Below are 10294 nucleotides of genomic sequence, written 5' to 3'. Positions count from 1 at the left end.
ATAGTGCTGTGCTGTCAACTCTAATTATGGTATCACAACATTTTCCTTTCAACAGGGATAACCTTGCTTTTACTTTGCCCTCTCAAATTAGTATTCTGTGATAGACAGTGGAAGACACAGGTAGCTCACTTGAACATTACTGGTATAAGTTCAGTGTGTAGTGTTTAGTAATATGCTCTACCTCAGACCTGTCATAGCAGACGAATGCAAGAGGAGAGGAATGCAAATATGGCCCTTATAAATGTGCTGAAGTTGTTCAGTACGTTTGGGCCAGTAACTAAAATTGTGACATTTTGATTTACCACCACAAGAGCCCCTGTTCATCCAAGACTGGAAGTGGCAGTTGGCACATTTGTTCTGCTCTGTGCATGCCACTGGGGATGTGAAGGGTCTTGAGTGAAGAGTGACAACCAGGAATTAACCCATGACAGCGTTCTCATATGAATGGGTCAAACACAGGTCTATCCTAAGCCGCCGTGCTGTCCATGTATATGTCAACGTCTGTATATGACAAATTTTTTAGATTCATTGTGCAGAATATTGCAACTGTGTGCAGTAAACTGACAATCTACCTGAACTCACTGAATGTGTGCAGGTCAGGGGCTTTGCTAATGTAATGGTTCCTCGGGAAAGGTCACAGTTCCAGTCTAGCACACATTGTAATTCATTTTTGCGGGGTTTTGGGTAGCAAGAGTGGAGGTGGTGCTGTAAAATCAACAAGGGTAGATCACAAAGTGTGACTAACCTTTCTTTTTCTGAGCCCACATTTAGTGTTTCTGTTTGGTTATGTATGTCTGTAGTAATCATTGTGTGAACCAGAAGCTGCCACTATGTTCTTCTTTGTGTGTGTGTGTGTGCATAAAGAAGTCAGGGTATTGGCCAGACTATGATCATAGTAATTTATGATTTATGTAATTTGAGTAGGTCACAAAGGTTTGACAAATTATGCAAGGAAATTATTTCCATTCAAGTTAATATCACATAATACCTCTAGATATGAAGATTGGCTTTTTGAATGGGATGTAATGCAGAATTTATTAATGCCCCACATGAGCTGGAAGTAATAATGAGCTTAGTAAAATCACTTCCTAATAAAAAAAACCCTTCACTCATTTTAACAAGGCAATCTCTGTATACGACTCATATTATAAGGTTTAATTTTATAACTGATAGACCTGATCATTAAGTATGAAGAGAAATGTTTGTTGTTGAAGACTGTTGTGTTTTAAGGATTACTTTCAGTCTTTACACCTGGTCGCCAGGTTGATTTTGAAGCTGCTGACCTGTGTGCAGGTTGACCTTTCACTAGCAGGTTAAATCAATAGTATCTATCCTTGTTGGTGTGTAATTACTCTGCATTGATTGCTTATTTAGGATACTGTGTGGAGGGACTGTCCTCTACATGTGTCTTCGGCCAGAATGTCGTGTTATAGATGGTAGCGGTTGAATAACATCCTGTCAAAAGCAATTAACGCACCACGCCCAACATGTTGCATCTTCCCACAACTGACAGCCGCTGAGAGGTTGACTCCACACTATTAGACAGATTAATTACAGTGGCATTTGTGCTTTTCCCAAATCTTGGCAAGTAATAACGAAATGTTTTTGCATGAATATTTTTGCATGGAAACCATTACCATAATTCATGTTGTGCTTTACTGCAAGGGAAAAGATATTGTATATGTTTCCTTATTGATTGCACCTACGGTATTACATCTATTTCACTCATGAAGAAGACATGCAAATGAAGGGGAGGACATGGACAACTGAGAAATGGATTGTAGACCTCAATGCTAGAATTATGTTCCATATATTCTAGGCTGAATGCATATAAAACATTCTTGGTAGAGTATCTTCAGGGATGTCACAAAGGCATGTGCAAAGCTTGTCAAGGGTCAGAGAACAAATAAAACAAATGTCTTTGGTTGAATCCTGATTGTCTTCTCAGCCTTGTTTTATGATTGAGCAGCTGACATGTAGTTTGTCACAGCATGCCTGTGTACGCACTAATAAAGAGGCAGATTGCTGTTGTCCGCGGTGATTTATCCTGCTCTTCTGTCCTCCATCTGCACTAGACAAAAAGTTAATTAAAACCCTGTCTTGTTTCCTCATTCCATCCCAGACAGTGCAAGCAAATCATCTCACACCATTTACAACCTTTTATTATTTCTTTATGAACAAGAGCTGAAGTCAACAGCTCGAAGGCACTGCATGCCTTCTTTTTTAGCTTGACCTCAAACCTCATTACAAGATGTAAATGCACAACTTTTCATCCCATTTACATAATCTCTTACACTGATCAAATTGTTATGTGTGATTAAGAGGAGTTACTTTCCCAATTAAACATTTAAATGCCTAGCTTGTCTACGGACTTTAGGATTATGTGCAGCAGAGGTGAAACTGAATCAGCTGAACCTCACTGCCCTTTTTTTCCAGTAGCTCTTCATAGAAGAGTATGTGATGGCCATTTCAGCTCATTAGTCCACTATAACTGACTTTATCAACAGTATTAGCCAACACAACTGTTCAAAGTTCATCACTGCAGGAAAAAATAGGTGTATCTAAACCACTGTGGTGTTAAGCCAATGTCTTGTAAGCATTCGGAGGTGTTTAGATGTTGAGCTTTGGATAACTAAAGCCATTCCTCAACCGCCTCTGCTGCTGATTCACCACATATGGGAGGGCAGTTTGTCAGAGCAGACAGCACCATTCCCACCAAGGTGGAGCAATATTCAATTTTCTTCTGGGGAACAGTGACCATACAAGCAAAGACAGAGAGGAAGGTTAACATCCAGGACACACAGCCCTCATAGTGAATGCGGCATACTGTATGTCTGCATCATCCACACAAGTGACAGAGATGGTAGGTCACTTACACCAACTCTTTATCTCACACCCAGTGCTGGACAGCAGCTGTCATGGGCTTCATTTAGAATACAAGGTCCTTTCTGCAAATTAACCATTGATTCACATAAGCGTAAATCATGTTGGCTTTCAAATGTTTATGCTGCAAGGGGTAATGACAAATATAAGCCCAATGTACCATAATGTGAGAACTGTCTTTGAGACCGAAAGATTACAGGAACTACACTGGACCCCTGTTTGCTGCAGTCTTTTACTAAATGTTAATGATTTGAATAGAATTAAGTCTGGAGGGTAGCAGATATATTTCACTCTGGGAAAAGGTAAAAACAGCCACAGTCACTAGTATTTTATAACTATGTTACTATACATTAATACATGTATATCATCATGTAAAAGTATGATGTAAAAATGTATTACATTTTTGTAGATTAGGTATTATGGTACATTATACAAATTGCTTTTGTATAATTCTCACACCAGTGTCTTCCAAAACATAATTCCATTAAAAAGGTACTTGTCAATTCCATGGGTCTTAGTCGGCTTAAGTGTTTCTCCAATGAGCCCACAGAGGGCCATTACTCTCAAATAGTACTGAATAAAGAGCAAATGTCACCTTGAACTGCAGTGGTATCGCCAGAAGTGTCTGAGCAGTCTCTTTATATCATAAGTTACAAAGTTAAAAGCTGTGGATGAAGTCAGGTTTGAAGGAGAAGTGTACAAGTCTTACAGTAAACTTTGTGTATAAAAGAATACATGAAAATGAAGAATGGAAACAGATACATCACACCAATTAGGTGTTGGAGATTAACTGATCATTATCAAGTTTACAGTGGCAATGAAATTACTTTGATGTGAGGAAACAACAATGATGGTGACAACCCTAACCTTAGCAACAAACACAAGAACCATAAGAGAAACAGCATCTATGACACTATCAACATTAATAATGCAAAACATGTATGTCAGTTTTTTAGATTTAGATTAGGACAGTATGATCTTCATACCTTGCTCTTTCCATAGTAAGGTGCTAAGCATGCATCCAGATTAAAGCCATGAAACACATTGTTATATATAAAGTGGAGGTGTGGGAAGATGCAGGTTAAAGACTAACTTCATTGTGAGACAGCAATATTACAGCATGAAAGGACACAAAGAGAAATTGTTTGATGGCAGTCCTCATATTTTGTAAAGTCATGTATTTTTCATAAGTCCCAGTGTAATAGATAAATGGACTATATTGGGCCCAACTAATTGGATAAGGTTATCTGTGGAGCATCACTGTTCGGTTGGATCTGTTGTTCCTCATGTGGTCTAACCAAGTAAACTGCTGCCTAATCACATTCAAGCCAAAGTCTATTTACTTTGTGGGGCACTGCTGTTCTGGCAAGAGGCAAAGTGGGCTGGTGGAAGGGTCTCGTAAACGAGCGCACCATTGCCAATCTATCCATCCTAATGCTAATACAGTTTACAGGGCCAGTGAGAGACCCTGACAGGCTGACAATGGGGGAAGGAGGCCCGGCTTAAATCAATTAGCTAAGAGGACAAATATCATCTAAATCATACCCTGCCTGGCCCTGGGCAACGGGCCTGAAAATGGAGGGTACATGCAGGCAGAGAGTAGCACTTTATCCCAGCCAGGGTTATGATTGAGGTGCTGACAGTTAAGCATACACTTACTGTATCAACAAGCTCAGAACTGAGCAGACACCAAAAGTCAAATCAGAGAGCATACTTCAATTAAATCTCTAGCTTCATCAATCAACATTGTTCATTTCTGCTACATTAGAATGAGAGTACAGTACGTCCACATTTAAACCTTCTGACATTGTGAAACTAAGGCAGAAGTTTAAACTTTCATCTGGATCACTTTTAAGGGCCCAGCATGCTTCAAACCATGTGCTTGTTGAGTCATCTAACAGTGTCTGAATTCCTCTTTCCAACAGCAAAATTGTGTGAAAGTACGCAGGGTTTGAACTTCTCTCTCAAGCTCTCTTTTCATTCTTGTGTCATGGCCACAAGTTGCCATTTGTCCAATTGGTTGGTTGCTGAATGTGAAGAAAACGGATCTTATCTAATATGAGCCTGTCAGAGGGCACACAATAGAGAGAAAAAAACAAGTGCAACACTTCCTTCAAATACATATCGTACATCCTAGTTTGTCTGAAACATGCTAATGCCTTAATGTGCATCTCAATGAATTGAGGCTCAAAACAGCTCACCTTGGGCTTGTTTATGAGTTTTAGTCTGGCTCTCTTATGTTATTATCTTGCTAGTTTGGCTTGTATTTTCCAGGGTTTGGTTTGAACACAAGCCACCTATGAAAAGTGAGGAGCATTTGCATCGTCCAAACATATTCATACAACAGCGGCCTTTATAACCTGACACTTCTCAATGGCTGCTTTCCTGATGACAACTCCTCAGGTCAACACTGCCACAGCTTCTTCTATGACTCTGACTTCCTCCTTACTGTATGTGCTACACTTTATTGGTGACTTCACTAGAATCTAATGCCATGTATGTGTTGAGGGAAGTATTAGTTCTCCGAGCAGAAAGCTTGTTATTATTCTTTGAGAGCTCTCTCAAAGAGTAAAGCTATTTCTGACAAATCTTAACTGTATAACAGTTTTTTATAAATGGTCAATTTTGTGACTCTGACTGAGCTTAAGTTAGCTAACTAATCCAATAAATCCTGCTTTGGGAGACAGGCTGCTGGATCCTTTCACTTTCTTTCATGCTAGAGTTGTGACTTGAGACAATCTGGACAGTTTCTGTACCTGTCTAACTGTCTGCTTGCTTGTGTGGATATGTGTTTTGACGTCGTGGAGAACAGGGAGGGATGTGATCTAACGAGAAAAGGTAGGGACATATGGTGGCTGTGCTGAGAAGCTGTGTGTGGCAGATAACATTTTCCACGGATGATTCTGATCACAGTGGAGACTGCAAGAAGGAGAGGGTCTCAAGGGGAGCAACATACCATCTGGATTCCTGTGAGCTGTGACACATCCATCTCTACCTGTGGACCAGTCAGTAACCTCTCTGTAGTGCTCACCACAGCAACAGCCAGAGATTAGATGAAGTCAGATCTGACAAGACACACTTCTCAGACTGGTCAAATTACTCTCTAATTTAGAGCAGATAAAAGATTTTTTTAGAATAAAACAGCAAGCCATCTTTGCAAATTTACTTTTGTTGACTATCTGGATAACAGCCTGTATTGACCTCTTCGGAAAACCGTATTGTCTCAGAGTGTGTTTACATCCTGCTATTTTACAGAAAGCAGTGTTCAGTAAGGTTCTTAGCATCCTGAGGCCATGACAAACTTTTCTTTGGATGTCCTCTGCATCAGCTATGCTGTAAATGAACAGGGACATATTTCATTTTAAGTCCAGGCTAGGTTATGCAATGCTATAACATACAACTAATCAAGTGAAGGACAGCTCCCTAACCTCGCTCTCTGGTCTAAGGCCAAGGAAAGGCTCTTTCATATCATTACATAACTTGATCGCTAAGGTGGGGATGAAAAGTTATCAGTCATATTTTATAGCAGGAAGATTTCTATCTTCTTCTTCTTCTTCTTCTTCTTCTTCTTCTTCTTCTTCTTCTTCTTCTTCTTCTTCTTCATCATTTAGCTTTCTTTCAAACAAAAAACTACAGGAAACAAAGGCAAAAAAATGTCACATTAAATAAATAAATCACCTAAAAATTACATTAGATGTCTCAAATGTCTAATTAACACTCAAGGGCCTTAGATATACAAATTCTCTTCTTTCTTTTTAGCTCAACATGACAGATATTGTTAATTGGATTTTCATTAAATTCAAGCAAATTATGACTGTTATAGCTCTCATCTTTCATTTTTAATTTTGTTATGAAATGCTCCAATATTTACTTGTTACTGAATGCCCAAACAATATGTGCATCATTTTGAACAGACAACCTGTACACCCCATCATACTGTTGACGAAAATAATATTACCCCATTATTCAAGATCACACTATCTGCTGCAATATGCAAGACACACACAGGATGTGAATCACAATGTGGGTACACTTTATAGCCACTCCTCCAGTAACAAACTACTGTATCCTCCTCAGCCTGAGGGTATTTGCTTTCAGCTAATTGATGCATGGTTGGATTTCCATGTGGAAAATGCAGCTTCAGATCTAATCTGTTTCACTTATTTTGGAGTAACTACCAGCCACACTGCCTGTGGTTAGTTGATTATCTCTGCCCTGCATCATTAGCAGCCAGGCCAGACACGCAGCAATCAGTCACTTCACCATCTGAACCCAGCCTCTCAGGATGAGATTTCTGCTATGATGAGGGCCTCTGTAGTCTCTTGGGTACCACTGATGACAGAGGGGCTTCATCCTCTCCATCCCTCTCCCTGGAGAGTTGGTTTGATGGTAACACAGACACTGAATTGAATCACAGAGACATAATCCTGGCCAAATGTAGAGACGTCATTAACCCAAGATATCCACTGAGCAATGTCTAAAAGGATATAGTTGCGTCATGTTAGCTCCAGTCAAATACAGGTCAGTAACATCAATCACACAACTGTTCATTCTATAATGAAGTTTCCAGTTACTCTGTATTACTTCAACCATCTGTTTCCATGTCTATGATGTTTTATAGTGCTCTTATGATCACACTAATGGATTCTTGTGGACTTTATACCAAAACTCTTTGTCCAAGTTTTGAAAGTGAAATAAAAGAAAATTCATCACAAAATCTTGATAAACAGAATTATAGCTCTATAACTAAGAGTAATTACAAACAATAGCATGTTTCAGCTGTTTGCCATATGTTAAAATTCACCAATCTTTTTTTTTCAAAGCTAGTAAACCTTTCTACTTGTAAAACTCAAACCATATTTGCTTTTTTCCAGCTATGTCGACAGAATGGGAAACGAGTTTTCTACCTCATCCAACACTGGACTCAATCTGCTCCTAAAGATGCATCCTCCCAGTGGGACCTCCCTCATAGTGGTGTATTACCCATCTCACACTCCTGCAGGCTCAGGCAGGTCATTTCCATGTCCAGCATTGATAGGCATTGATTGAATCTGCACAGCTCTGACCCTACTATGAGCCCCAAGAGAGGGCTTCAGCTTCCAAGGTCCAATAACACCTGAGTTGCACTGTCAGTCCCACTCCATCATAGTTATGTCTGGCCAGGACTTATGTCTCCTGTTCTTCCTGTTCAACACAAATGAGTTTAGGATACTGAATGTAACAATATCTTAGATGTTGCAATGGGATTTTTTCATGCTGCAAAATCAATGGCAGACAGAGGAACTTTTATTTCCAAAATGAACAGAGTAAACACCATGACAAACATTTTGTTTATGATGGACTAGTGTGTACATTTGGAGAACTGGGAAATGCATTGTTATGATCAAGCATAAATGCCAAAAAGCTATGTAATGACTTCTAATTTTTGTTTTAATATTGTTAGAAGTTTTATCTTGTTAGTGCAGTATTTAATCTTTGTTCACTGAAATTGGTAATGGGTATGGATACATTTACCAGTAGTCATAAACTAACATTTGGGGTTACATTTTTAATGCCTTTTTCAAGTTTTGTGTGTGAAACAGAAACAATCAATATTATAAATCTGCATCATCAATCAGCCTATTACCCACATTTTGTTTCCCTGATTGTCTGCTACTGGCAGGTAACATAAAACACTGGAAAATGAACATTGCACCACACTGACTTACATACTGCACATGTATATAAATAATACTCTCTACTACAGCTATTAGATGTGTAAATTATGCAGCAGATTTACCTGTATTTTATAATCATGAAACACTAGTGTAGCCAGGAAAAAGACAAAACTGGGTTTACCACATCTAATTTTCTCTAAAACACAGAGTAGGCTAGACTAATGTGCACCTCCACAAAAATATAACCATCCATCACTCTCCATACAGGCTTGCCTACAACATAGCCATAACACAGTATAAAAAGTGCTTTAGTCATTGTACAGTCCATTCTTTGTTGTTATTTTAAACATCACAATGCAACCGTTCTTTTCGTAGGCTTATCAAATAAAACAAAATAGGCCTACAGTAGAATAGATAACAACCAAGCAAAACTATCTACACAGCATTCCCCCAAATGACATTTACATTAAACTTTATTGGGACACAGCCTATCCGTGCAAGTTGACATCTTAAAGGGCAAGACAGTGTGGCTTGGTCTTAAATGATTAATTTATTCTCTTAAGTCTCTGTAAGTTGCCTTTCAAACGCTAGCAACAAGAGGCTATTTAGTCTTCCTGTGAGCATGGTTGCTCTGTTCTCTGACTGTTGGGAGCAGGCACTCCATAGAAACTCCATAGAAACAAAACTAGCTAGCTGTCAACTGCTAACTGCTACCTGCCACCGTTACCAACATTCCAAAGGAGAAACTGCACTGAGGAAGTTAACAGAAGAGTTGTTTTTGTGAAGGAAAAAGAGAAATTAAGGGGTCCTTGTTGGTGGCTTTCTCTCTCTTGCTCCATCAACTGGTGTGATGGCGGCGCAACCAATGTTTGCGGCAGCCTCTCCTAGTTCCGACTATGCAGTGTCTTTTTCCATGTCTACTTCTACATCTACATCTGTGTCATTGTGTGGGGTGAAAGGGACATATGGCTATGATCGTCAGTTTCTTTTGGACATTTGTAACAAAGACTTTTGCTATGAGAAATGCTGGCTGGGAGCTAAGTGCTGAGTTCAGCTGAGTGAACTTGGTCTGCTATGTCCAGTGGACCCAAAGGAGACCACAGCCTTGCCTGGAGCTGTGCTGGAAAGGAAATATTGAAATTGGTGCGACAGGACATGGAACCTGGGCAAACGTGGAGGAGTGCAAGCCAGGCTAACTGCTAACCTATACAAACCAGCAGTTCCAACAATCATGTTGCCTAATGTTCTCTGGACAGCAAAATGGATTATATAACCAACCCCCCATCAGTGCTGGTCACTCATTGACATGCAAGAGCTGTCTACATCAAACTGAGACATGTACTTTCCTCTCTAAATGCACTTTAATGCACTGTGCTGCTAACTGCTCGTTCTTTTTTTGTGTTGTTTTTTTTCTCTTGGGATATATATTATTTTAACTTTTTTTTTCAAGAGAATTTTTAGATATACAGTATATCTTTATTCTTTCTGTTGTTGCTGTACTGCTGTGGTCTGGGAGGAACAGCATTTCGTTTTTTGTGTATGCAAATACACAAGAAAATGACAATAAACTAATTATTGAATCTTGAATCTTGAACAGCTTGTAACAAGCAATGTGATCAAAACACAAAATAAACTGTTTATGTTGGGGAATACTTTATCACTAGTCTAAGACTTCAATTAGGGACAGGTACAACCCCCATTCACCTTTTGTTTGATCAGTTGCCTAAATACTGTTAGTTGAAGCCCTTCCATTC

The sequence above is a fragment of the Thunnus albacares genome, chromosome 1 (assembly GCF_914725855.1).
Source record: "Thunnus albacares chromosome 1, fThuAlb1.1, whole genome shotgun sequence".
In the NCBI taxonomy this organism is placed as follows: Eukaryota; Metazoa; Chordata; class Actinopteri; order Scombriformes; family Scombridae; genus Thunnus; species Thunnus albacares.
Note: the sequence above shows the minus strand (reverse complement) of the source record.